Raw genomic sequence first — 25582 nt, 5'->3', positions numbered from 1 at the left:
AGTTGAGCAAATACCTCCGGGTGAAGTTCCCACTCCCCCGGATGAAAGGTCTGGCGACTTAGAAAGTCCGCCTCCCAGTTCTCCACGCCTGGGATGTAGATCGCTGACAGGTGGCAAGAGTGAGACTCTGCCCAGCGAATTATCTTCGAGACTTCTAACATCGCTAGGGAACTCCTGGTTCCCCCTTGATGGTTGATGTAAGCCACAGTCGTGATGTTGTCCGACTGAAATCTGATGAACCTCAGTGTTGCTAACTGAGGCCAAGCTAGAAGAGCATTGAATATTGCTCTTAATTCCAGAATGTTGATTGGGAGGAGTTTCTCCTCCTGAGTCCACGATCCCTGAGCCTTCAGGGAGTTCCAGACTGCGCCCCAGCCTAGTAGGCTGGCATCTGTTGTTACAATCGTCCAATCTGGCCTGCGAAAAGTCATTCCTTTGGACAGATGAAACCCGAGACAACCACCAGAGAAGAGAATCTCTGGCCTCCTGGTCCAGATTTAGTAGAGGGGACAGATCTGAGTAATCCCCATTCCACTGACTTAGCATGCATAATTGCAGCGGTCTGAGATGCAGGCGCAAATGGCACTATGTCCATTGCCGCAACCATTACGCCGATTACTTCCATGCACTGAGCTACTGATGGGCTTGGAATGGAATGAAGGACACGGCAAGCATTTAGAATTTTTGATAACCTGGATTCCGTCAGGTAAATCTTCATCTCTACAGAATCTATAAGAGTCCCTAGAAAGGGAACCTTTGTGAGTGGTAATAGAGAACTCTTTTCCATGTTCACTTTCCACCCATGCGACCTCAGAAATGCTAGAACTATCTCTGTATGAGACTTTGCATTTTGAAAACTTGACGCTTGTATCAGAATGTCGTCTAGGTACGGAGCCACCGCTATGCCTCGCAGTCTTAGCACCGCCAGAAGCAAAATAATTTCTTTACCGGTAAAGACTGACTTTTATTTAAAGTAACATCAATACAATTGGTACACATATTTCTATTGGGCTCCACATTGGCTTTTAAACATAATGAACAAGCAGATTCATCTGTATCAGACATGTTTAAACAGACTAGCAATGAGACTAGCAAGCTTGGAAAATACCTTCAATAAGTTTTCAAGCAATATAAAAAACGCTGCTGCGCTTTTAAACACACAAAAAAACTGTCACAGTTGAAATAACAATGAACTAATTCAGTGCCCCAAAAGATTTATCACCAAAGTACCTCACAAAACGATTAACATGCCAGTAAACGTTTTAAAAACAAACATTTCAAATGTTATGTAAAGTTATCACTAAGCCTGCTACCAGTCGCTGCTACTGCAGTTAAGGCTCATACATTATTTCAGTATTAACAGTATTTTTTCAGTCAAATTCTATTCCCTAGAAAATAACTCTACTGCGCATACATTTACCAGCCTGATACCAGTCGCTACTACTGCATTTAAGGCTGTACTTACATCATATGGGTATCAGCAGTGTTTTCTTAGTCAATTCCATTCCTAGAAAATATTTTACTGCACATACCTCATTTGCAGGGGACCCCGCATGCTATTCCCTTTTCTGAAGTTACCCCACTCCTCAGAATGTGCGAGAACAGCCAGTGGATCTTAGTTACGTCTGCTAAGATCATAGAAAACGCAGGCAGATTCTTCTTCTAAATACTGCCTGAGAGAAAAAACAGCACACTCCGGTGCCATTTAAAATAACAAACTTTTGATTGTAGAATAATTAAGTAAAAAACTCCTAACTCCTCTCACGACCTCCTTCTTTGTTGAGAGTTGCAAGAGAATGACTGGATATGACATGTGAGGGGAGGAGCTATATAGCAGCTCTGCTTGGGTGATCCTCTTGCAACTTCCTGTTGGGAAGGAGAATATATCCCATAAGTAATGGATGACCCGTGGACTGAACACACTTAACAAGAGAAAGAGCTGTTAAATTTTTATTTTAGAATAGGGTAGGGCATTTTTTTATTTTGGGGGGCTTTGTTATTTTTTTAGGGGGCTTAGAGTAGGTGTAATTAGTTTAAAATTCTTGTAATCTTTTTTTATTTTTTGTAATTTAGTGTTTGGTTTTTTTTGGAATTTAGTTTAGTTGATTTAATTGTAGATAATTGTAGATAGTTTATTTAATTAATTTATTGATAGTGTAGTGTTAGGTTTAATTGTAGATAATTGTAGGTATTGTATTTAATTAATTTATTGATAGTGTAGTGTTAGGTTTAATTGTAGATAATTGTAGGTATTGTATTTAATTAATTTATTGATAGTGTAGTGTTAGGTTTAATTGTAGATAATTGTAGGTATTGTATTTAATTAATTTATTGATAGTGTAGTGTTAGGTTTAATTGTAACTTAGGTTAGGATTTATTTTACAGGTAATTTTTTAATTATTTTAACTAGGTAACTATTAAATAGTTATTAACTATTTAATAGCTATTGTACCTGGTTAAAATAAATACAAAGTTGCCTGTAAAATAAATATTAATCCTAAAATAGCTACAATGTAATTATAATTTATATTGTAGCTATATTAGGGTTTATTTTACAGGTAAGTATTTAGCTTTAAATATGATTAATTTATTTAATAAGAAATAATTTATTTTGTTAGATTTAAATTATATTTAACTTAGGGGGGTGTTAGTGTTAGGGTTAGACTTAGCTTTAGGGGTTAATCCATTTATTAGAATAGCGGTGAGGTCTGGTCAGCAGATTAGGGGTTAATAATTGTAGGTAGGTGGCGGCGACGTTGGGGGCGGCAGATTAGGGGTTAATAAATATAATATAGGGGTCGGCGATGTTAGGGGCAGCAGATTATGGGTACATAGGGATAAAGTAGGTTGCGGCGGTGTACGGAGCGGCAGATTAGGGGTTAAAAATAATATGCAGGGGTCAGCGATAGCGGGGGCGGCAGATGAGGGTTAATAAGAGTAAGGTTAGGGGTGTTTAGACTCGGGGTTCATGTTAGGGTGTTAGGTGCAGACTTAGAAACTGTTTCCCCATAGGAAACAATGGGGCTGCATTAGGAGCTGAACGCTGCTTTTTTGCAGGTGTTAGGTTTTTTTTCAGCTCAAACTGCCCCATTGTTTCCTATGGGGGAATCGTGCACGAGCACGTTTTTGAAGCTGGCCAGGTCCGTAAACACAGCTGGTATTGAGAGTTGCAGTGGCGGTAAATATGCCTGTACGCTCCCTTTTTGGAGCCTAACGCAGCCCTTCTGAGAACTCTCAATACCAGCGTTATTTAAAAGGTGCGGGGAAAAAAAGCACGAGTAGCTAACGCACCCCTTTGGCCGCAGAACTCTAAATCTAGGCGTTAGTGTTTTTTTTTTTGTAATTTAGTTTAGTTGATTTAATTGTAGATAATTGTAGATAGTTTATTTAATTAATTTATTGATAGTGTAGTGTTAGGTTTAATTGTAACTTAGGTTAGGATTTATTTTACAGGTAATTTTGTAATTATTTTAACTAGGTAACTATTTAATAGCTATTGTACCTGGTTAAAATAAATACAAAGTTGCCTGTAAAATAAATATTAATCCTAAAATAGCTACAATGTAATTATTAATTATATTGTAGCTATCTTAGGGTTTATTTTACAGGTAAGTATTTAGCTTTAAATAGGATTAATTTATTTAATAAGATTTATTTTATTTCGTTAGATTTAAATTATATTTAACTTAGGGGGGTGTTAGTGTTAGGGTTAGACTTAGCTTTAGGGGTTAATACATTTATTAGAGTAGCGGCGAGGTCCGGTCGGCAGATTAGGGGTTAATACTAGAAGTTAGGTGTCGGCGATGTTAGGGAGGGCAGATTAGGGGTTAATACTATTTATTATAGAGTTTTTGAGTCGGGAGTGAGGCGGATTAGGGGTTAATACTATTTATTATAGAGTTTTTGAGTCGGGAGTGAGGCGGATTAGGGGTTAATACATTTATTATAGTAGCGGTGAGGTCCGGTCGGCAGATTAGGGGTTAATAAGTGTAGTTAGGGGGGCAGATTAGGGGTTAATAAATATTATGTAGGTGTCGACGATGTTAGGGGCAGCATATTATGGGTACATAGGGATAATGTAGGTTGCGGCAGTGTGCGGTCGGCAGATTAGGGGTTAAAAAATTTAATAGAGTGGCGGCGATGTGGGGGGACCTCGGTTTAGGGGTTCATAGGTAGTTTATGGGTGTTAGTGTACTGTAGAGCACAGTAGTTAAGAGCTTTATGAACCGGCGTTAGCCCATAAAGCTCTTAACTCCTGACTTCATTCTGCGGCTGGAGTTTTGTCGTTAGAGTTCTAACGCTCACTTCAGCCAAGACTCTAAATACCAGTGTTAGAAAGATCCCATTGAAAAGATAGGATACGCAATTGACGTAAGGGGATCTGCGGTATGGAAAAGTTGCGGCTGGAAAGTGAGCGTTAGACCCTTACCTACAAGAGTCTAAATACCAGCGGAACTCTAAATCTAGGCGTATATTTTTGAGGTAGGTCTATATAATGTTCCTATGCAAATCCTCTCGAACCCCTATAATAATCTCCCAATTTCACATTTCAAAAGGATATTGTTGGCATCGCCGTACCTAATTTCACTAGGAAGTGTATAATTACGTCACTTCCGTCTTAGCTTCATGGACTTCTGTTGAAAGACTATGTTTCCGGAAGTGGCGCACGACACAATCAACGTCACTTCCATCTTAGCATCATGTGTTTATGTTTTTATTCAAAGCATGTGCTACCGTTGCAAATAATGCACATTCGTTATTGGGGATGAGATCTAAACGAAGGGGTAGGTAAGGAATCATGTATAATGTTATTTAAAATCATGCATAATGTTATAAAAAAATGTTATTTAAAATTGTTAATCAAAATAGGTAAACTAGATACACAGACAAAAGTTATATATACAAAATTTATTGAACGATAGTGGCAAACTATTTATATTTGCATATGTTGGGAAATGTTTTTAGAAAATGTTTTCACATCCTGCTTGAATAGAACATAAATATAGACTACAATTACATAAAAGCATATAAAAATGGATGTAGTCTATATAAACAAAATGCAATTATCTAAAAATATCTTGTCTAGATATATCCTGTCTAAAAATAACACAAAATAAAATGTGATTGTATACAGACGTCTATAAATGGATGCAGTCGATCTAAAAATAGATCAATAAATAAATATAGATGGATACATTAGTATAAAGATATCGTGTTTAAAAATATCATATCTAAAAATACATGCAAATGGATACAGTTTATCTGAAAATGACACGGAGTGGAATATAATTGAGGTTAGGTGAAATCAATCATTGTAGCTAATTCTTATAGGCTAAATATATATAGATAATACGTTAATATTAGGCCCTTCAGTTTGTGGATCTTGTATGTTTCCCTCTGTGTACTGCATTAGGTATTTTGCTCTCACCAACTATTTTAGAATGGTTCAATAGTTATGAGTGGTTCATTATTTTATCCAATATATCCTATATTTATGTTGTTTTTGACGAAGATTCTTTATATTGTAGATTTTGCCATGTTATAATATTTCACCTTACAGACTAGACATATATTATACTCATGCTAGACATATTTCATTCACACCCCATGGGGGGGGGGGGGGGTTCTATTATATCTACTCACCACTATACACATATATTTTTTTTATCATCCTCATAGTTAGATATACTACCAGTAGATCACTAGGATCTACTTGGTGGATCACATGTGCACCATAGATTATTATTTATCTGGTCATTGATATATAGTTTGTAATTATTCTCATATTTACACATAGGTCTTTATTATTGTCACAATATGGTATTATTTTATTTTTATTTGGGTTTATTTATAGGCTCAAGTATGGGTTTAGGTTTTGGGCAGTTAACTTTAGATTTGTATTTTCTTATATTGGTTACTTACCTGTATATTATATTTCACTATAAGAACCGTATTTTTGTCAATAAGAATTGTATTTCACATATCTATTGGGATATACTATTATTTGTTATATTATGTCTGTTTATATTTGCATCAGTCATCATTTAGATGATTTTTGTTTTTATGTATCGTATTATAGTCCCCTATTAATTATTAATGTGGTATACATAACAAATGTGAATTGAGGGTCTCTTCATACTCTACAGGGAGTGCAGAATTATTAGGCAAGTTGTATTTTTGAGGATTAATTTTATTATTGAACAACAACCATGTTCTCAATGAACCCAAAAAACTCATTAATATCAAAGCTGAATAGTTTTGGAAGTAGTTTTTAGTTTGTTTTTAGTTATAGCTATTTTAGGGGGATATCTGTGTGTGCAGGTGACTATTACTGTGCATAATTATTAGGCAACTTAACAAAAAACAAATATATACCCATTTCAATTATTTATTTTTACCAGTGAAACCAATATAACATCTCAACATTCAAAAATATACATTTCTGACATTCAAAAACAAAACAAAAACAAATCAGTGACCAATATAGCCACCTTTCTTTGCAAGGACACTCAAAAGCCTGCCATCCATGGATTCTGTCAGTGTTTTGATCTGTTCACCATCAACATTGCGTGCAGCAGCAACTACAGCCTCCCAGACACTGTTCAGAGAGGTGTACTGTTTTCCCTCCTTGTAAATCTCACATTTGATGATGGACCACAGGTTCTCAATGGGGTTCAGATCAGGTGAACAAGGAGGCCATGTCATTAGATTTTCTTCTTTTATACCCTTTCTTGCCAGCCACGCTGTGGAGTACTTGGACGCGTGTGATGGAGCATTGTCCTGCATGAAAATCATGTTTTTCTTGAAGGATGCAGACTTCTTCCTGTACCACTGCTTGAAGAAGGTGTCTTCCAGAAACTGGCAGTAGGACTGGGAGTTGAGCTTGACTCCATCCTCAACCCGAAAAGGCCCCACAAGCTCATCTTTGATGATACCAGCCCAAACCAGTACTCCACCTCCACCTTGCTGGCGTCTGAGTCGGACTGGAGCTCTCTGCCCTTTACCAATCCAGCCACGGGCCCATCCATCTGGCCCATCAAGACTCACTCTCATTTCATCAGTCCATAAAACCTTAGAAAAATCAGTCTTGAGATATTTCTTGGCCCAGTCTTGACGTTTCAGCTTGTGTGTCTTGTTCAGTGGTGGTCGTCTTTCAGCCTTTCTTACCTTGGCCATGTCTCTGAGTATTGCACACCTTGTGCTTTTGGGCACTCCAGTGATGTTGCAGCTCTGAAATATGGCCAAACTGGTGGCAAGTGGCATCTTGGCAGCTGCACGCTTGACTTTTCTCAGTTCATGGGCAGTTATTTTGCGCCTTGGTTTTTCCACATGCTTCTTGCGACCCTGTTGACTATTTTGAATGAAACGCTTGATTGTTCGATGATCACGCTTCAGAAGCTTTGCAATTTTAAGAGTGCTGCATCCCTCTGCAAGATATCTCACTATTTTTGACTTTTCTGAGCCTGTCAAGTCCTTCTTTTGACCCATTTTGCCAAAGGAAAGGAAGTTGCCTAATAATTATGCACACCTGATATAGGGTGTTGATGTCATTAGACCACACCCCTTCTCATTACAGAGATGCACATCACCTAATATGCTTAATTGGTAGTAGGTTTTCGAGCCTATACAGCTTGGAGTAAGACAACATGCATAAAGAGGATGATGTGGTCAAAATACTCATTTGCCTAATAATTCTGCACTCCCTGTATATCATATTCATGACTTAATATATATTTTTGGTTGTTGTTATGTTTAGCGAGATAATAACTTAGTTTTGTGCATGAATTAATCACATATAATTGTTGAGTATACTATTATTCCTCATGTTTATTAGACCCACTGGCATGTGATTGGCTCACGGTGCCGACCATATAGTCCAATGGCAATTGCCACCCAGGGGGGCATTTGGCCTCCTGAATACTGTATTGGTCTAACTCTATTAAGTGTGGGCACTTGCGTATTTGACAGCGATTGGATTTCGATGCTGGTAGAGTGATCTAATAGGGTGCCAATTTTCAGGAGGTGTATCATTATTATTATTATGCACCAGATAGATTGCTGTTTTGGATATATATTTGATATATGCTTGGGATATAATTGTGCTCTATATCCTTAACACTTAAGACCAAATATATACCTGTTGACTCCAAATATCATATGTTTAGTGAGCATTTCTTTATGTGTACTGGTACACTGTTGTATTATTGGTTCACAGTGCCATTCCCTGAGTCCAATGGCACTCGCCACTCTAGCAAGCGTGTGCCTGAATGACAAATCAGATTGGTTTAATATAATTAGACATAAACAATGATTTATTTACATCGATTGGATCTTGGGGCCGGCTCAGTGATCCAATAGGGTGTTAATTATCGGTAGGTGTATCAACACTCATGCACTTGATAGACTGTTTTAGGTGATTATATGTAATATATATAGTTCCCTTATTCCTAATGGATTTGATAAATGTTGTGTATTTTCTTGATCGATATACTAGGTACCATCACACACTATTGTGTGATTGGTTCACATTACCGGTACCTTTGTCCAATAATATGTCATCCTGATCCTTGGATTGGCAATACTCATAAGCATGGCATGTTTGCTAATTACATTGGCAGTGATTAGATACTCGTACCGGTCAGTGACCTAATAGGGTGTGAAAAAATGGTGGGTGTGTCAACACCCACACACATGATTGGTGATTTGTAGGTAAGAGTAATACAACCTGATGAAATGGCACATTCACTGAGAAACACGTTGCTGTGCTCCTTAGTGTTTTAATTGTTTTTAAAATAAAGCACTTTTTATCCGTACCTTGCTCTTGTTCTTTGATATCGTGGTGACGATTTGGAGGACGTGCTCTGCACTTTGCGGCTAGAACAGCTGCGTATCAGAGTGGATTGAGTCAGCCAAGTGGCTCTGAAGCCTCAGTCTGCTGATTATTGCACTGGATGTGCACCTTGGCTTGTGAGTATATAGCTGTATTTGTCTTCTGTTCTATCGATAGTGTTTTTGTTATTACATCATCAGGCGCCTCTTTTTTTCCTCTCACTCAGGATCCTGTTTGCTGACTATCTATTCCACAAGAGAGCTGCCTAACAGTTGCTACCTGATACTTTTGTTGGGTCATCAAGCAAATAAACAACAAACACAAAGAAATCATGAAGTTACGCTCATATTTGATCACCAGTGGTTGGACAACTGGTTTGTTTTTGTTTTGGACTCACTTATCACAGAAAATAGACTGCTAATTTGCACTTCATTATTAATTGTTTTGTTCTGTTTTCTCATTTAGAGTCACAAATCATTTATTCCCTTTTTTATTTTTACTTTTACTGTTATCATTATTTTTTTAACTTTTAACCATCTTTTTATTTATATTCAATATATAATCATTATTTATTGCACATTATTTATAGTTGCACATATATATATATATTTGAAACTCCATATTTTCATGATATAATACATCTTTGTACAAACACTTTTAGGGTTGGCGCACCCTTTACATTCAGTATTTTTATAGATTGTAATTGTTCCCAGCTTATCAGCTTATATAAAAATAGGTTGTTTAAAACAGGTTTGAATAAAAAACAATGTGTAAAAAAAAACAAGTATATGTAAAAGAAAACAAGTTTATGTTAAAAACGAGTATATGTAAAAAGCAAGGATGTTGAGTCACATTGATAGTCATATAACCTGGCTTTAAGCTAGTATGAGCATACATGCAAAGGGCTAAGGGAATATATCTATAGTGTGTCCTCATGTGTCCTCATATATTAAGGCTATGTGTTAGATCTTCCTTGTTGTTTAAACCTTTTGGGTAGAGACAATGTAAATTGAAGATCCATTTGGATTCAGCAATTATTAACTTTTTTTCAAAATCTCCTCTCCAATTTGGAGTGACTTTCTGAATGCCCATATATCTAAAATCTTTATTGTTACCTCAGTGTTTGGTTGTCAAATGTTTATATAGAGCGGTTTCAGTATTTTTATTTTTAATCTGTGTGAGATGTTCCCTAATTCTGTCTTTTAGTTGTCTGGAAGTCTGACCAACATATTGTAGGCCACAGCTACACTGAATAATGTAGATCACCCCTTTACTCTGACATCTTAATAGATCCTTGATTTCATATTTAACGTTTGTGTTGTGAGAAATAATTTTATTTATTTTTTTGTGCCATTTTTACAAGCTTGGGCAAGGAAAAATCCCCTGATGTTTCTACCATATCTGTCACTGGTTCCATGTTTCATCAACCTCGGTATACTAGGTGACAATGTGTTTTTGAGATTGGTGGTCTTCCTATATATAAATCTTGGTTGTAAAGTTAATTTCTCTCCTATGACATCATCATTTTTGAGTAGTGACCACTGTTTCCTTATAATTCTCTCAATTATGGATCTATTTTCACTATATTCTGTTATAAAAGGTATAGTCAATATTGTGTCTTCGGGGTTCATGTTTGTCTTTCTTTTGTAAGTTAATACATTCTTAAGATCAGTATGCCTAACCTCTTCTATGTTGGTATCTAATATATCCTCTTGATATCCTCTCTCTAGAAATCTGTTCTTAAGGACTAGTGCTTGTTCCTCCCATTTTGTGGGATTTGAACAGTTCTTTTTAATTCTTAAAAGTTGACCTTTTGGTATATTAGACTTCCAGTTTTGATGATGACAGCTGTTTTGATGGATGTAATTGTTACAGTCCACTTTTTTTGAAGAAAGTGGATGTCTCTACTCTACCATTTATGACTTTGATTTTGAGATCTAAAAAGGTAATCAGGTTCTTGCTATACTCATATGTGAATTGTAGGTTATGAGTGTTATTGTTCATTATTTCTATGGTGTATTTTAAATCTTCTATTGATCCCTTCCATATTTTAAAAATATCGTCAATATATCTTTGATATAGGACCAGGTCCACGCACTCTGGGCAGGAATCCCCAAAAATTAGTTCCCATCTACCCATATACAAATTTGCATAACTGGGAGCAAACCTGGTCCCCATAGCAGTCCCACAAAGTTGTCTGTAATATTTCCCATTATCGTTAAAATAATTGTGGGTTAAGATATATTGTATACTATCTATGATGAAATCTCTTTGGGGTTTTGGTACACTTGGATCTTTGTTGTATATCTCCTCTATTTCCCTGAAACCTACTGTCAGGTGTACTAAATTAATGGTATTGTTGTCTCTCTTTCCATACTTCCCCTGAATCGTCATGATAGTTTGACCCATATGGGACACTGATTCCACCCTCATTAGGGGCATTCGCTACATTACTATAGGACAGTGTTTTTCAACCAGTGTGCCGTGGCACACTAGTGTGCCGTGAGAGATCCTCAGGTGTGCCGCGGCAAACTGACAACAGTGCGGGGGTGTCCCTCTTTCAAATTTTGAAATATTGGGAGGTATGTGACATTCTCATCAGGCATCATTTACAACCATGACATTGACATTCATTCACAGACAATCATTACGATTGTGAATGAATGTCAATATGTCATGTAGGAGGCATGGCATGACAGCACAGTACAGTGTGTGTGTATATATATATATATATATATATATACACACTGTATATATATCCTGTATTAGGCTACAATGTGTGATTTTGTAAAATTTTGGGATGGTGGTGTGCCACAGGATTTTTTAATGTAAAAAAGTGTGCCACGGCAAAAAAAAAGGTTGCAAATCACTGCTATAGGATACATTTCTGTTTTGGACCACTTCTCATGTGATTGTTGAGACCATTGTCTCTATGATGATTGTTGAGGCTATTATCTCTATAGTAATTAGTGTGATTTCTCTGGCCTCTCCTATGCGGGAATCTGGGATGTTGTCGTTTATGATTGTATGTGACCTTTGTCCAAATTTCCTCATTCGTTGAGTTCGCTTCTTCATTTATACCTTTATGGGTATCCATTTCCTCATCTACATTTTGGTCTATGTTTTGTATTTGATCTTTATTTCTGATTCTAATTCTTTATTCATTTTTTTTCGATTTCTTATTTGTGATATCTTCTCTAACCGTGTTAACCTTTTTTTTTTCTCTCTGACAGGTCATGGAATTCAGATATGAATCCATCTGGACCTAGAAGATTGTCTTCATTGATCTTGATATCTATATCTATGTGCTTCAAGATAGATTCTCTATAATCAATAATTAGTTGCATGAGTTGTTTAGAGTTATCTACCAAAATGTTGGTCCATTTCTCTATGAATTTGGGGTCATCTAATTTAAAAGCAGATTCTTTCTTAGTGACTAACCCTTTCTGGATTATGTTAAACTCCAAACATTTCTTTAGAAAAAAGATCTCCACTTTGTATTTCACCTCTGTTATAAGTAATTTTTCAACATTTTTCAAAATGGATAGGATGTCTATTGACTCTGTCTCATCTGGACTACAATCATTAGTTATGTGATGTACATCTGATGTTATCTCTTTCCTGATAGATTTAGTTATCTCCATATTGTATGGGTGTTATAAGAAACAGATCTCAATAGATCTCTAAAAAGAGTTGATATTACAGATAAAAATGGTAATAGGTATTAGAAATAGAAATACCAGGTGCTCAGGTTAGATGCTAGGACACAAAGTTAAATTGAGTAAATAGTTAACCCAGCGCTTGGTGTATTGCTGCCTGAAAACTCCTAAAATGGGGTACCTAGCCACCCTAGAGGAAGTAATATAAACAGAGTGTGAATAGGAGCGCCTAGGGAAAGGCTAGGCAGAAAATATATATGTGGAATGTATTTGATGTTGCAAATTTATTTATTTATTTATAAAATATTTTACCAGGAAGGATACATTGAGATTTCTCTCGTTTTCAAGTATGTCCTGGGTCCACAAAACATTGCATTGATACAATAGGGTACAATAAAATTCAAAAACAATAATAATAATACACAATATATGCAAAAAATTTACATAGAACAGGTAGGAAATATATAATCAACCATGACAGGTGCATTCTGTTTTGAGATATGTCTTAAGTCAAAGTCTATATAAAATGTATTTATTCTAAAACAAAAAGTGCATTAACAAACTGTAACAGTATTACAATATACAACATGGATCCATGTGGCACAAGGAGCTCAAAAAAGAACAGTTTACACAATAAAAACAACAATAATAATAAAAACAATTAAAGTGGTTCCTTGGTTATGGCGTGGACCACGTTAATGGTATTAGTCTATTAGTCCCAATAGTGAAAGTCTGTGATAAAATCTGTATCGAATCCTAAAATGATGATGTGCAAAAAAATGATGGTGATGTGCAAAAAAGGTGATATGTGCAAAAAAGCTACAAAAAAAGCCACAGAAATTCGGGGCAAGAACCCTCAAAAATTAAAAAATTCAAAACACAACATCACGGGTATTTCCTTGGGTCGGGACGTATATAAGCTCTCATTGTTCGCCGATGACATCCTTTTTACCCTGACTAACCCTGAAATATCGATCCCCCATCTCCTGACAGAACTTTCCACTTTTAACAGTCTCACAAACTTCTTGTTAAACCAGAATAAATCCAAAATGTTGGGCTTCAACTTACCAGAGCGCATAGCTTTATTAATTAAAAATAGTTGCCCCTTCAAGTAATGTAGCGGGACAATGAAATACCTAGGTATCTACTTACCCGATTCTTTTGACAAGATATTCCATACGAACTATCTCCATCCTGGAAATTATTTACAAGATACTACATTGCTGGTATCTAATTTCCAGAAGACTGCACCACCTGTTCCCCAAAACCAGCAATAGATGCTGGAGGTGCGGACATGTAGGGAGTAGTATGGGGCACATGTGGTGGTGGTGCTCGCGACTTGATCACTATTGGTATATCATCATTCATGAAGTTGAACATATTTTGCGGGTAAATATTACCCCAGACCCCCAGATTTGGTTGTTAAATAGATCTGTCCAATTACCCTCTAAATACCTAATTCCCTTAATTTAGATTTTTGCTAATAGTGTTAAGATCTTCATAGCGAGGACATGGAAGTCTAAAGACATTCCGACCCTGGCAATGTGGAGAAACAAAGTCAAAGAGTTGTTGGAGCTAGAGGAGTACACCACATATAAAAATGGCAATATAGAATGCTTTCTTATGCTGCAAACATTGTGGGATAAATACAATAAAAATTTTGTGAGCCTTTCAAACATTGATGAGAACTAGCTGTAGACCCTCTGGCAAAATCTTCACTATTAAACCATAGCTAATACTTATAGATTAAAGATATATTGTTAGGTACCTATAGCATTCATACTCAACATTACTGTCTATATTGTGACATGGTATTTGATGCAAACCGATGTGACTTTTTACTGATACGCTGTTTAATTTGTTTTATTCAAAAATTTGTGAGTCTGTTCCAATGACTTGTAATTGTAATTCTTGATGTTCCAAGAATGTGATTTTGTGGAGCGATTGTTGTAATATATGAACAGATTCCTCTCAATAAAAAGATTTTTTTTTTTAAAAACTGGTGGGAAAAAAAGTAAAATAAGTTTAAAAGTGTACAAAAAGGGATAAAAATGGAATGGAAAAATCGATTAAACAAAGATATATGTGAAATTAAAGTTCCATTGGAAGAAATAAGTGAAGGGGAATCCAATTTGGGAGAATGCTGTTTTTTTTCAAAGAAGATCCTCCTGTGTGTAGTGCTATAAAAACCTGAAATCAAAAAAGTACAATAGTGCAAAAACGCTAAGGGCTATTTGCATGTAAAAGAAATAGGCTTACCATATACTGTCAATGCGTTTCGGCCCTTTCATAGGCCTTTATCAAGACTAAATATGGTGTATAATGGCAGTCTATTTATATTGTGTATCATCCAATAGTTTGCCAATTGTTTTAGCGCCAAAAATTCTATTTAGGCCTTATGTGATGACATATTTCCTGTTAGTTAAGTCTCATGTTTACACCGGAAGTGACCCCTTGATTGTCATTCCTTCCGGTTTAGTTATGTAGTTGGCTTATTCCACATATACATATACTTGCCTTTTTTACACATATTCGGCTAGATTACGAGTTTTGCGTAAGAGTTAAAAAGCAGCGTTAGAAGGTCCTAACGCTGCTTTTTAATGGCCGCAGGTATTACGAGTCTTGCGGGTACAGGGGCAACGCTCACTTTTTTGCCCCAACTTGGCAATACCGAAAATCCACTTACGCCTATAGCATATCCTATATTTTCAATGGGACTTGCCTAACGCCGATATTACGAGTCTGTCCTGGGAGGCAAAAAAGTGAGCGGTAGAACCTTACCCGCAATATCACTAATGCATTTTAAAGTCAGTAGTTAAGAGTTTTATGCTACAAAGCTGTAGCATAAAACTCCTAACTAAAGTGCTCAAAAGTACATTAACACCCATAAACTACCTATTAACCCCTAAACCACCAATAACCACCAATAAACACCAATAAACATATTAACCCCTAAACTGCCGCACTCCCGCTTTCCCGCCACAATAATAAACATATTAACCCCTAAACCGCCGCACTCCCGCATCGCCGCCACTATAATAAAATTATTAACCCCTAATCTTACGCCCCCAACCTCGTCGCCACTAAACTAAATGTATTAACCCCTAAACCTAAGTCTAACCCTAACCCTAACACCCCCTAACATAAATATAATTTAAATAAATCTAAATAAAATTACAATCATTAACTAAATTATTGCTATTTAAAAATAAATAATTACCTGTAAAATAAACCTAAGATAGATACAATATAACTAATAGTTACATTTGTATCTATCTTATGGTTTATTTTTATTTTACAGGCAACTTTGTATTTATTTTAACTAGGTAGAATAGTTATTAAATAGTTATTAACTATTTAATAACTCCCTAGCTAAAAGAAATACAAAAGTACCTGTAAAATAAACCCTAACCTAAGTTACACTAACACCTAACACTACAATACAATTAAATAAATTAACTAAATTAAATACAATTAAATACAATTACCTAAATTACATTAAATTAGCTAAAGTACCAAAACAAACAAACACTAAATTACAGAAAATAATAAACCAATTACAAGAATTTTAAACTAATTACACCTAATCTTATCCCAGTAACAAAATAAAAAGCCCCCCCAAAATAAAAAAGCCCTACCCTACCCTAAATTACAAATAGCCCTGAAAATGGCCTTTTGCGGGGCATTGCCCCAAAGAAATCAGCTCTTTTACCTGTTAAAAAAAAATACATATCTCCCCAACATTAAAACCCACCACCCACACAACCAACACTACTCTAAAACCCACCCAATACCCCCTTAAAAAACCTAACACTAACCCCTTGAAGATCACCTTACCGGGAGAAGTCTTCACCCAACTGGGCCGAAGTCCTCAACGAATCCGGGAGAAGTCTTCACCCAACCGGGCCGAACTCCTCAACGAATCCGGGAGAAGTCTTCACCCAACCAGGCCAAAGTCCTCAACGAATCCGGGAGAAGTCTTCACCCAACCGGGCCGAAGTCCTCAACGAATCCGGTCGAAGTGGTCCTCCAGATGGGCAGAAGTCTTTATCCAGATGGCATCTTCTATCTTCATCCATCCGGAGCGGAGCCGGTCCATCTTCAAAACATCCGGCGCGGAGCATCCTCTTTCATCGACGGCGAACACTGAATGAAGGTTCGTTTAAGGTACGTCATCCAAGATGGCGTCCCTTCAATTCCGATTGGCTGATTCTATCAGCCAATCAGAATTAAGGTAGAAAAAATCCTATTGGCTGATGGAATCAGACAATAGGATTGAAGTTCAATCATATTGGCTAATCCAATCAGCCAATAGGATTGATCTTGCATTCTATTGGCTGATTGGAACAGCCAATAGAATGCAAGCTCAATCCTATTGGCTGATTGGATCAGCCAATTGTCAGGTAATATTACCTATTTCACTTGCACTCATTCACTCCACATCACCTATAATGTTATACACTTATATGCTTTCATTCTGCACCACTTGTAATTTTGCTAACATTATTTGCTATCTGTTCTGCTTGTCTTCACAGCCTGTGTTTCACAAGTCGCTTCCTGTTTTCTGACCACAATGCTCAGAGCTGACACATGACCTATATGTTGCATACATTATTCTCTGTAACCACAAACGGTCATTTTCCTGTCACCTTACTACAACACATATTATGTTATGTTATGCTAAGTACCAAATAAGGCTATAAGGCTATAAGGATATTTGCTTAGCCAATAGTATTTTGTTACGTATGGGATGCCTGCGTGCACCCATGGCTATATAACTCATTGTTGTACCCATAATAAATGAGCACTTGCTAATGACAACTGTCTGAGGTGTTATTCTCTGCAAGTGTTCCCGGAATTCTGAAGATCCCTGTTTTTGCCAAGACTCAGCATCCAAAAGTATTTCCCTCGGAGAATCCCTTGCCCTACAATCTGGTGTCAGAGAGTGGAATGTGGCTCGGCGCTCCCAATCGGGGTAAGTGATTTTGTCTATAAATTGTGACTTAATATTTGCCCTGGTGGGGGGCCCATCTACTTATTTAGGGGGAATAGTCTGTGGTAGACCCTGGGGTGGGTAAAGTGTCTGTGGGAGACCTCCGGAGTAAAAGTAAAGCTATAATTTGGCCCCCTGAAGTCTTGGCTAAACCAGTATCTCACTGCTTGCTATTTGTGTTATATATTTTTCTTGTCTCATTGTTGTTATTCTATTATAAGTACATATAGACGCAGGTGCAAGACGTCCCACGTACCGTGTTACACTGCGGTGATAGCCAGTGGCGCCTGTGTCTGATGTTCACTATCGCTTACTATTGTAACTGCTGTGTTATTTGTGCTGTATATATTGTACTCTTCATTGCTGTTACCCTATTATAAGGACATAGAGACACACTAGGTAAAACCTGTGTCCTATGTTCACTATCGCATACCATTTCCTGTACTATATGTATTGTATATTTTATTGCTGCTACTCTATTATAAGGACATAGGGACTTGGATGCAAGACGCCCCATTCACTCTGTGGATGATAGCCAGTGGCATCAGAGTCCTGTGTCTACTATCGCATGAGCTAGTGGAGACAACAACCAACTTTAAGTGCCGATACTCATCCAAACTAACAGTTTTGAAGACTACACATAACTGTGTATGAAACAGCTGTTGTTAGTGACAGATTAGTTGGGACTTGTCTCCATTAGACGCTAAATCCTATTGACTGTGTGTGTGAAAAATAACCGGCCACATTCACCCCACAGACGTGACAATCGACCTCCACAACACAGAATACAATGGCCATAGGGAGGCCCGGAGGGAGGCACCCTACTCTTACCCAAGGTTACATCGCATTACTATCGTGAGCCCTATGTTACCCTTAACATAGAAGGCACCGAATTACGATTCCTCGTGGATACGGGAGCAACTTGCTCCACTAGCATGGGTGATTCATATGATGGACCCTTGCAAGAGTCTAGTCCCTCTGTGGGAATCACTGGTGTGCCCATTCCTACCTTCCGCACTCCACTCCTCACAGTCCAAATCCCCGACTCTCCCGACACGCTGTCCCACTCATTCCACGTCATCCATGGTTGCCCCCTAAATCTCCTGGGTCAAGATTTGATGGGTAAACTGGGAATAATGATGACTATCTCCCGGAACGGTGGTATGACTGTCGACTTTGGCACAAGCGAATCAGGGGAATTGCCCCAGGACTCGCTGTCGCCGGAGACAGCCCAGTTGGTCGGTGAACTGCACCGCCTTATCGACTATAACCTACCCTCGTCCACAGATTTGAACACTCTCTTTGACCGTTTTCCTCATACCCTATGGTCCACCGGTCCTTATGACACGGGGACCATTGACTGCACCCCATATAGGGCATCTTTGCGTGAAGACTGCTCCCCAGTTTTCAACAAACACAATACCCTATTAGTGACGACAAACTAGACGGCATAGACCCCATGATTAACACATTCCTAGAGAAGGGTATTCTCAAATATACCGTCTCTCCGTACAACACTCCCATTAACCCCCTGCCTAAGCCGGCCGGTGGTTACCATTTTATTCAAGAATTTTTATCTAAAAAGCTCCCCGTTCCTGTGCAGGGTATGCCTACATGCCTGCGATCCCTCGCAGCGTGTGCCATGGCCGTTGAGATGTGCGAACCTATAACACTGGGACACCCCCTCATCCTCAATACCTCCCATCAGGTTCTGCACCTCCTTAATAACCTCCAGACGCAACACATGACTGCCCAAAGACTTAGTGGTTATGAAATACTGCTTACCAGTACTTCTGAGCTAACCATTAAGTACTGTGCAACTAACTCAGGCCCTGCTTCCATACTTAAGGTCCTGTTATCCTCTGACATACCACAATCTGACCTCCCCCTTCATGACTGTATTGCACTCATCCACTCTAGCACAATCCCCCGTCCTGATCTTCGGGACACCCTTTTCCCAGGGGCCCCTGAAGTTTTTGTAGACGGGTCCTGTAGCTGCCCAGGTGACCACACATATCTTTCAGGGTATGCAGTAGTCCAACTTCCCGACATTATACTTGAGTCCGGTCCTGTCATGCATAACTCTGCCCAGGCAGCTGAACTAATAGCTCTCACTCGTGCCTGTGAACTGTTTGCTGATACCTCTGTAAATATCTATACCGACTCCAGATATGCCTTTGGGGTGGTACATGATTTCGGCATGATTTGGAAACAAAGAGGTTTCAAGTCCACTGATGGTAAGGGTATCAGTCAAACCACTCTCATCACCGCACTCTTACAAGCCATCCTCCTCCCAAAAGAGATAGCCGTCATACACTGCCGCGCACACACTAACATTAGCAATCCTGTTGCTAGAGGTAATGTACTAGCTGACACAGTAGCCAAACAAGCAGCACGAATATCCCCATTGCAAGACCATGTTTACCCCGTCCTCGTCGCACCATCCTTGGTCGACAACGTACTCACCTCCTCCCGCCAGCAATTCGCCACCACCTCTGATATAAAATATTGGGTCTCCCAGAAACTCAAATTAAACCCCCAAGGGTTTTATTCGAAAGAGAGGAAGGGTGGGACAATCATTGGCATTCCCGAAGCCAGTGCACCCATTTTTATTTCACAAGCCCATGGTGTAAGTCACCTGAGCATCCACAACACTCTAGCTTTAATAAAGCCTTACTTCTGCATACAAAACCTACAGTTACATGTACAATCCTACATAGATCGCTGCATCACTTGTCTCCAAACCAAACACAACAACAAACCTGCAAAACATGACCACCTAACACCACCAGCCGCACCCTTCACTCACCTGCAGATAGACTTCACACACATCCCTAAAACAGGAACCAAACAGTTCTACCTATTGGTCATAGTTGACCAATTTTCTCGCTGGCCTGAAGCCTTCCCTACTACTAGGGAAGACGCAAAAATAGTTGTTAAATACCTTTGCACTGACGTCATTCCCTGATTTGGCTGCCCCCTGCAGATTAACTCAGACAATGGCCCTGCCTTTGTTAGCAAGGTATTGCAGGAATTGGTATCTCACCTACAGATGAAATGGAAGTTTCACATACCATATCACCCCCAGAGTTCAGGGGTGGTAGAAAGAATGAACCGGACCATTAAGGAAAAACTCCTTAAGGCCACGGGAAGGGAATTGGTCAAATGGCAGGATCATCTACCTGCAGTATTAGCTGAGGTACGAATGTCCCCAAGCAAGTCCACTCAGCTGTCCCCTTTTGAAATATTAATGGGTCAACCGTTCCCCACCCCCTGGGCCAGGACCCCACACATAGTCACTGGTGATTTAGACTTAATTAGAGAACGATATGTACATGAACTAATCTCTGTTTTGAATGGCAACTATAGTGATGTGGCTTCTCGTTTTCCTCTTCCCTCACAGGAACCAACCCACAGTTTCAAGGTCAGAGACACAGTGTGCATCAGACAGCTGAATAAAGCAAAGAAAGGAGGATTTCCATACGACCCACCTACCGAAGTCGTGGCCATCACCTGTACTGCCGTTCTCACGGCCCAAGAGCCCATCTGGATCCATGCATCTAGGGTAAAGCTCTGTCCAAAGAGGGGTGAAGTTGGCTGTCTAGTCCCTTCTGAAACATCTATACCGCCTATACAGGACGACCCAGGATAACAGTTGTGCCTTAAGAGGGGTGAAGTGTTCACAAAGTCCCTTCTGTAACACCTATATCATCCTCAGCTGCCAGTCCAGAGAGGGGTGAAGTTAGTTGCATAGTCCCTCCTGTAACACCTGTATTGTCTTCAGCAATAAGTCCAAAGAGGGGTGAAGTTGGTCGTATAGTCCCTTCTGTAACACCTATACCTTCTGGAGCAGCGGAACCAACACCATGATTGTCCCCAGTATCGTATGCCAGGTCTATGTCGCCCTGTGCATCATATGTGCCTTGCTTATTATACCAGCCTGGCTTTTTGGCACATGCCAAGACCCACCCTCTGAACATGGCCCTTTGGCCCACTTCTGCATGACCCTGATTGGAGCAAACCCCTCAAACTCAACGACCCCGCCAGCTCCACCTGCCCCAGCTATCCGTAGGACCAGGAGGTCCACCTCCGTTAAGTTTACCACGGTCTACACCAATGGGCGCACTCAGGTTGCACCCGCTCAGGATCGCCTGCTGTTACCACACTATGGTTTAACTCATCAAATACACATGTGGCCAGTTACACCTTTGATTATTGCGACATCCAGCGTGACCATTGGTCTACTCGGGAGGGATGTAGGCAAGGCCCTGAATGGCAATGTCACCGTTATAACTTTTATGCAAGCTCTATATATATGTGTGTTGTAGATGATTACTGGGGAAATCAATGTAGTTCTTGGGGGGCTGTGGGTTGGAATACTCCACCCACCCGGGAATGGGGGTACAAACCTCAGTCAGCAATGTATAGGAAAGATAAGAATGGTGTATCCCTCCTTACTAGAATGACCCTATCTAAGTCCAGTACCTGTTCTATCACAGGCAAAACCGGAACTAATATGAAACTTACCCTCACCATAGAAAACCCTAACCCTAATGACACAGGTACCTATTACCTTTCGGCTTGGCAACAAGGGATTAACTCACCCAACACAGGCGCCTGCTTTCACATTAAAGATATGTTTAACTCCTCTGAGTGGTCCAATATTGTGTCATCTCTTGTGGTCCAATATTGTGTCATAAAACAGACCCCCTCTTCCAACGAACCATGGTTGCCATGGCTGACCTGTCACCAAGGGATACTATGGCCATAGAAACAGGTTACTCAGACCGAAATCTCTGATTAGAATGGATGACCTTTTCAGCCAAACAATATAATAAATCAAATTGTTATGTCTGTGGTAATGCCCGCCCTCACCTAGGTACCGTCCCCCTTAACATTCCCACTAGTGCCGAGGCATGTTTTCTCAGCCTCTATACCAATACTTCAACTAACCATTCAGCCTGTACCACCTGGAAACGGGAATACCCCATCCTTACAAAGGTCCCACATCCAGGTGAAGGCATTACTTTATACCCTGGTGATTACACCTGCTACCGAGGCCAAAGTAAGGGCAGATTTTTGGGTAACTTTACATCTAACTACTGCTCTCACTATAGTACACTCACCAATCAACATCATACTCAGTCCTTAGGTGACATATATTGGATTTATGGGGACATGAAAATTTGATTAGAAGGAAAGTGTTCTGGGGAATGTGCTCTAGCAAAAGTTATTATGCCTCTCCATATTTTAGGTGAAAATAACACAGACACACATACTCACCCCACCTCCTCTCACCGTACACGAAGAGAGGCTATCCCAGGTAGCTTTGACCCCCATATATATATATATATATATATAGATGCCATTGGTGTTCCTAGAGGGGTCCCAGATGAATTTAAGGCCCGTGACCAGGTCAAAGCTTGCTTTGAATACATCTTTCCAATCATAACCGTCAATAAGAACGTTGACTGGATCAATTACATATTTTATAACCAACAACGTTTTGTTAACTTCACCACAGATGCACTTAAAGGGCCACTGTAAGTAAATATTTTCTATGCCTGTTACTAACTAACTACCCCAAATACGCTTTTTATCAATAGCATTTCATTAACATATCTCTACCATATATCAGAAATCTTGTCTGCAAATTTAATTGTTTTCCAAACCCACTCCGTGGGTATCCTTTGCTCTGTACCAATCCGTTTACAATACCTAGGTTTCAAAATGGCGCTTTAAAGACAAAGTTATTGGTTTAAGTATTTTGAACATGCAGTGCTGAAAATAGTGGGCAGGATAACGTGACATCATCGGCGAATAAAAGATATAACTTTAAGAACATTATGAAACTTTGTTTTGGAGAAAATATAGGTCAGTAGGTTTTAATTAATGTTTATTAACTTTAATATGTTAGTTGTTTAGCTTAAAAATTATAACAGAAAGTAATCCTTTAAGGGCATAGCTGACCAACTTGGCCCGACCTCTTACATGACTTTCCAAAACCGTATGGCCCTAGATATGCTCTTAGCCGAAAAGGGGGGTGTTTATAAGGTTCTTGATCCTCAAACTGGTGGATCTTGTTGCACCTATATCCCTGATAATACAGGCCCCACAGGGAAAGTCACGCTTGCTATTAAGAAATTAGAAGAATTATCTATTGAATTAAAGAAAAACTCTGGCATTGATAACTCCTGGGATAAATTCTTCACTGGTTTAGGTCTTTTAGATTGGCTCAAAAATATTGGTACCATTATTGTTTATATTGCTCTCTTTATTCTTTTTTGCTATTGTGGTTTTAAAATATTTGTTTCATGCATTGCTAAATGTGCTGCAACGCCTGCCGCTTCTAATCCCCATTGTCCACAATACCTGTACGTTCACCCTTCCACACATGCCTCTGCCCCATACCTCCATGTCCCAGTCCATCCTAGATACTAGTCCTAAGGTAGTCATTGTTATGACTAAAGAGGGGAATTGTCAGGTAATATTACCTATTTCACATGCACTCATTCACTCCACATCACCTATAATGTTATACACTTATATGCTTTCATTCTGCACCACTTGTAATTTTGCTAACATTATTTGCTATCTGTTCTGCTTATCTTCACAGCCTGTGTTTCACAAGTCGCTTCCTGTTTTCTGACCACAATGCTCAGAGCTAAGACACATGACCTATATGTTGCCTACATTATTCTCTGTAACCACAAACGGTCATTTTCCGGTCACCTTCCTACAACACATATTATGTTATGTTATGTTATGCTAAGTACCAAATAAGGCTATAAGGATATTTGCTTAGCCAATAGTATTTTGTTACGTATGGGATGCCTGCGTGCACCCATGGCTATATAACTCATTGTTGTACCCATAATAAATGAGCACTTGCTAATGACAACTGTCTGAGGTGTTATTCTCTGCAAGTGTTCCCGGAATTCCGAAGATCCCTGTTTTTGCCAAGACTCAGCATCCAAAAGTATTTCACTGGGAGAATCCCTTGCCCTACATCAGTAGGATTGAACTTCAATCCTATTGGCTGATTCCATCAGCCAATAGGATTTTTTCTACCTTAATTTCGATTGGCTGATTGAATTCTATCAGCCAATCTGAATTGAAGGGACGCCATCTTGGATGACGTACCTTAAACGAACCTTCATTCAGTGTTTGCTGTCGATGGAAGAGGAGCCACCAGATGTTTTGAAGATGGACCCGCTCCGCTCTGGATGGATGAAGATAGAAGATGCCGTCTGGATGAAGACTTCTGCCCATCTGGAGGACCACTTTGACCGGATTTGTTGAGGACTTCGGCCCGGTTGGGTGAAGACTTCTCCCAGATTCGTTGAGGACTTCGGCCCAGTTGGGTGAAGACTTCTCACGGTAAAGTGATCTTCAAGGGGTTAGTGTTAGGTTTTTGTAAGGGGGTATTGGGTGGGTTTAAGAGTAGGGTTGGTTGTGTGGGTGGTGGGTTTTAATGTTGGGAGGGATTTGTATTTGTTTACAGTTAAAAGAGCAGATTTCTTTGGGGCAATGCCCCGCAAAAGGCCCTTTTAAGGGCTATTTGTAATTTAGGGTAGGGTAGGGCTTTTTTTTATTTTGGGGGGGGCTTTTTTATTTTGTTACTGGGATTAGATTAGGTGTAATTAGTTTATTATTTTCTGTAATTTAGTGTTTGTTTGTTTTGGTACTTTAGCTTATTTAATGTAATTTAGGTAATTGTATTTAATTTTATTTAATTTAGTTAATTTATTTAATTGTAGTGTAGTGTTAGGTGTTAGTGTTACTTAGGTTAGGTTTTATTTTACAGGTACTTTTGTATTTCTTTTAGCTAGGGAGTTATTAAATAGTAAATAACTATTTAATAACTATTCTGCCTAGTTAAAATAAATACAAAGTTGCCTGTAAAATAAAAATAAACCATAAGATAGATACAAATGTAACTATTAGTTATATTGTAGCTATCTTAGGTTTATTTTATAGGTAAGTATTTAGTTTTGAATAGGAATAATTTAGTTAATGATAGTAATTTTATTTAGATTTATTTAAAGTATATTTAAGTTAGGGGGTGTTAGGGTTAGGGTTAGACTTAGATTTAGTTGA

At 38.8% G+C, this 25582-nt stretch overlaps 1 protein-coding gene and 1 long non-coding RNA gene across 5 annotated transcripts in view; one reads left to right on the top strand and one right to left on the bottom strand.

The window, feature by feature from the left end:
* Positions 1-25582, bottom strand: part of LOC128635681 (NACHT, LRR and PYD domains-containing protein 1b allele 2) — a 351139-nt gene that overhangs the window by 287416 nt on the left and 38141 nt on the right. The gene's annotated exons all lie outside the window — the stretch shown is intronic.
* LOC128635685 (uncharacterized) lies at positions 17321-24383 on the top strand. The gene is made up of 2 exons (XR_008398560.1): positions 17321-17464; positions 20886-24383. It is a non-coding gene; the product is annotated as an uncharacterized LOC128635685 (long non-coding RNA).

Source organism: Bombina bombina, chromosome 7 (genome assembly GCF_027579735.1).
Source record: "Bombina bombina isolate aBomBom1 chromosome 7, aBomBom1.pri, whole genome shotgun sequence".
Classification (NCBI taxonomy): Eukaryota; Metazoa; Chordata; class Amphibia; order Anura; family Bombinatoridae; genus Bombina; species Bombina bombina.
This window is presented reverse-complemented; position numbering and strand designations above follow the sequence as displayed.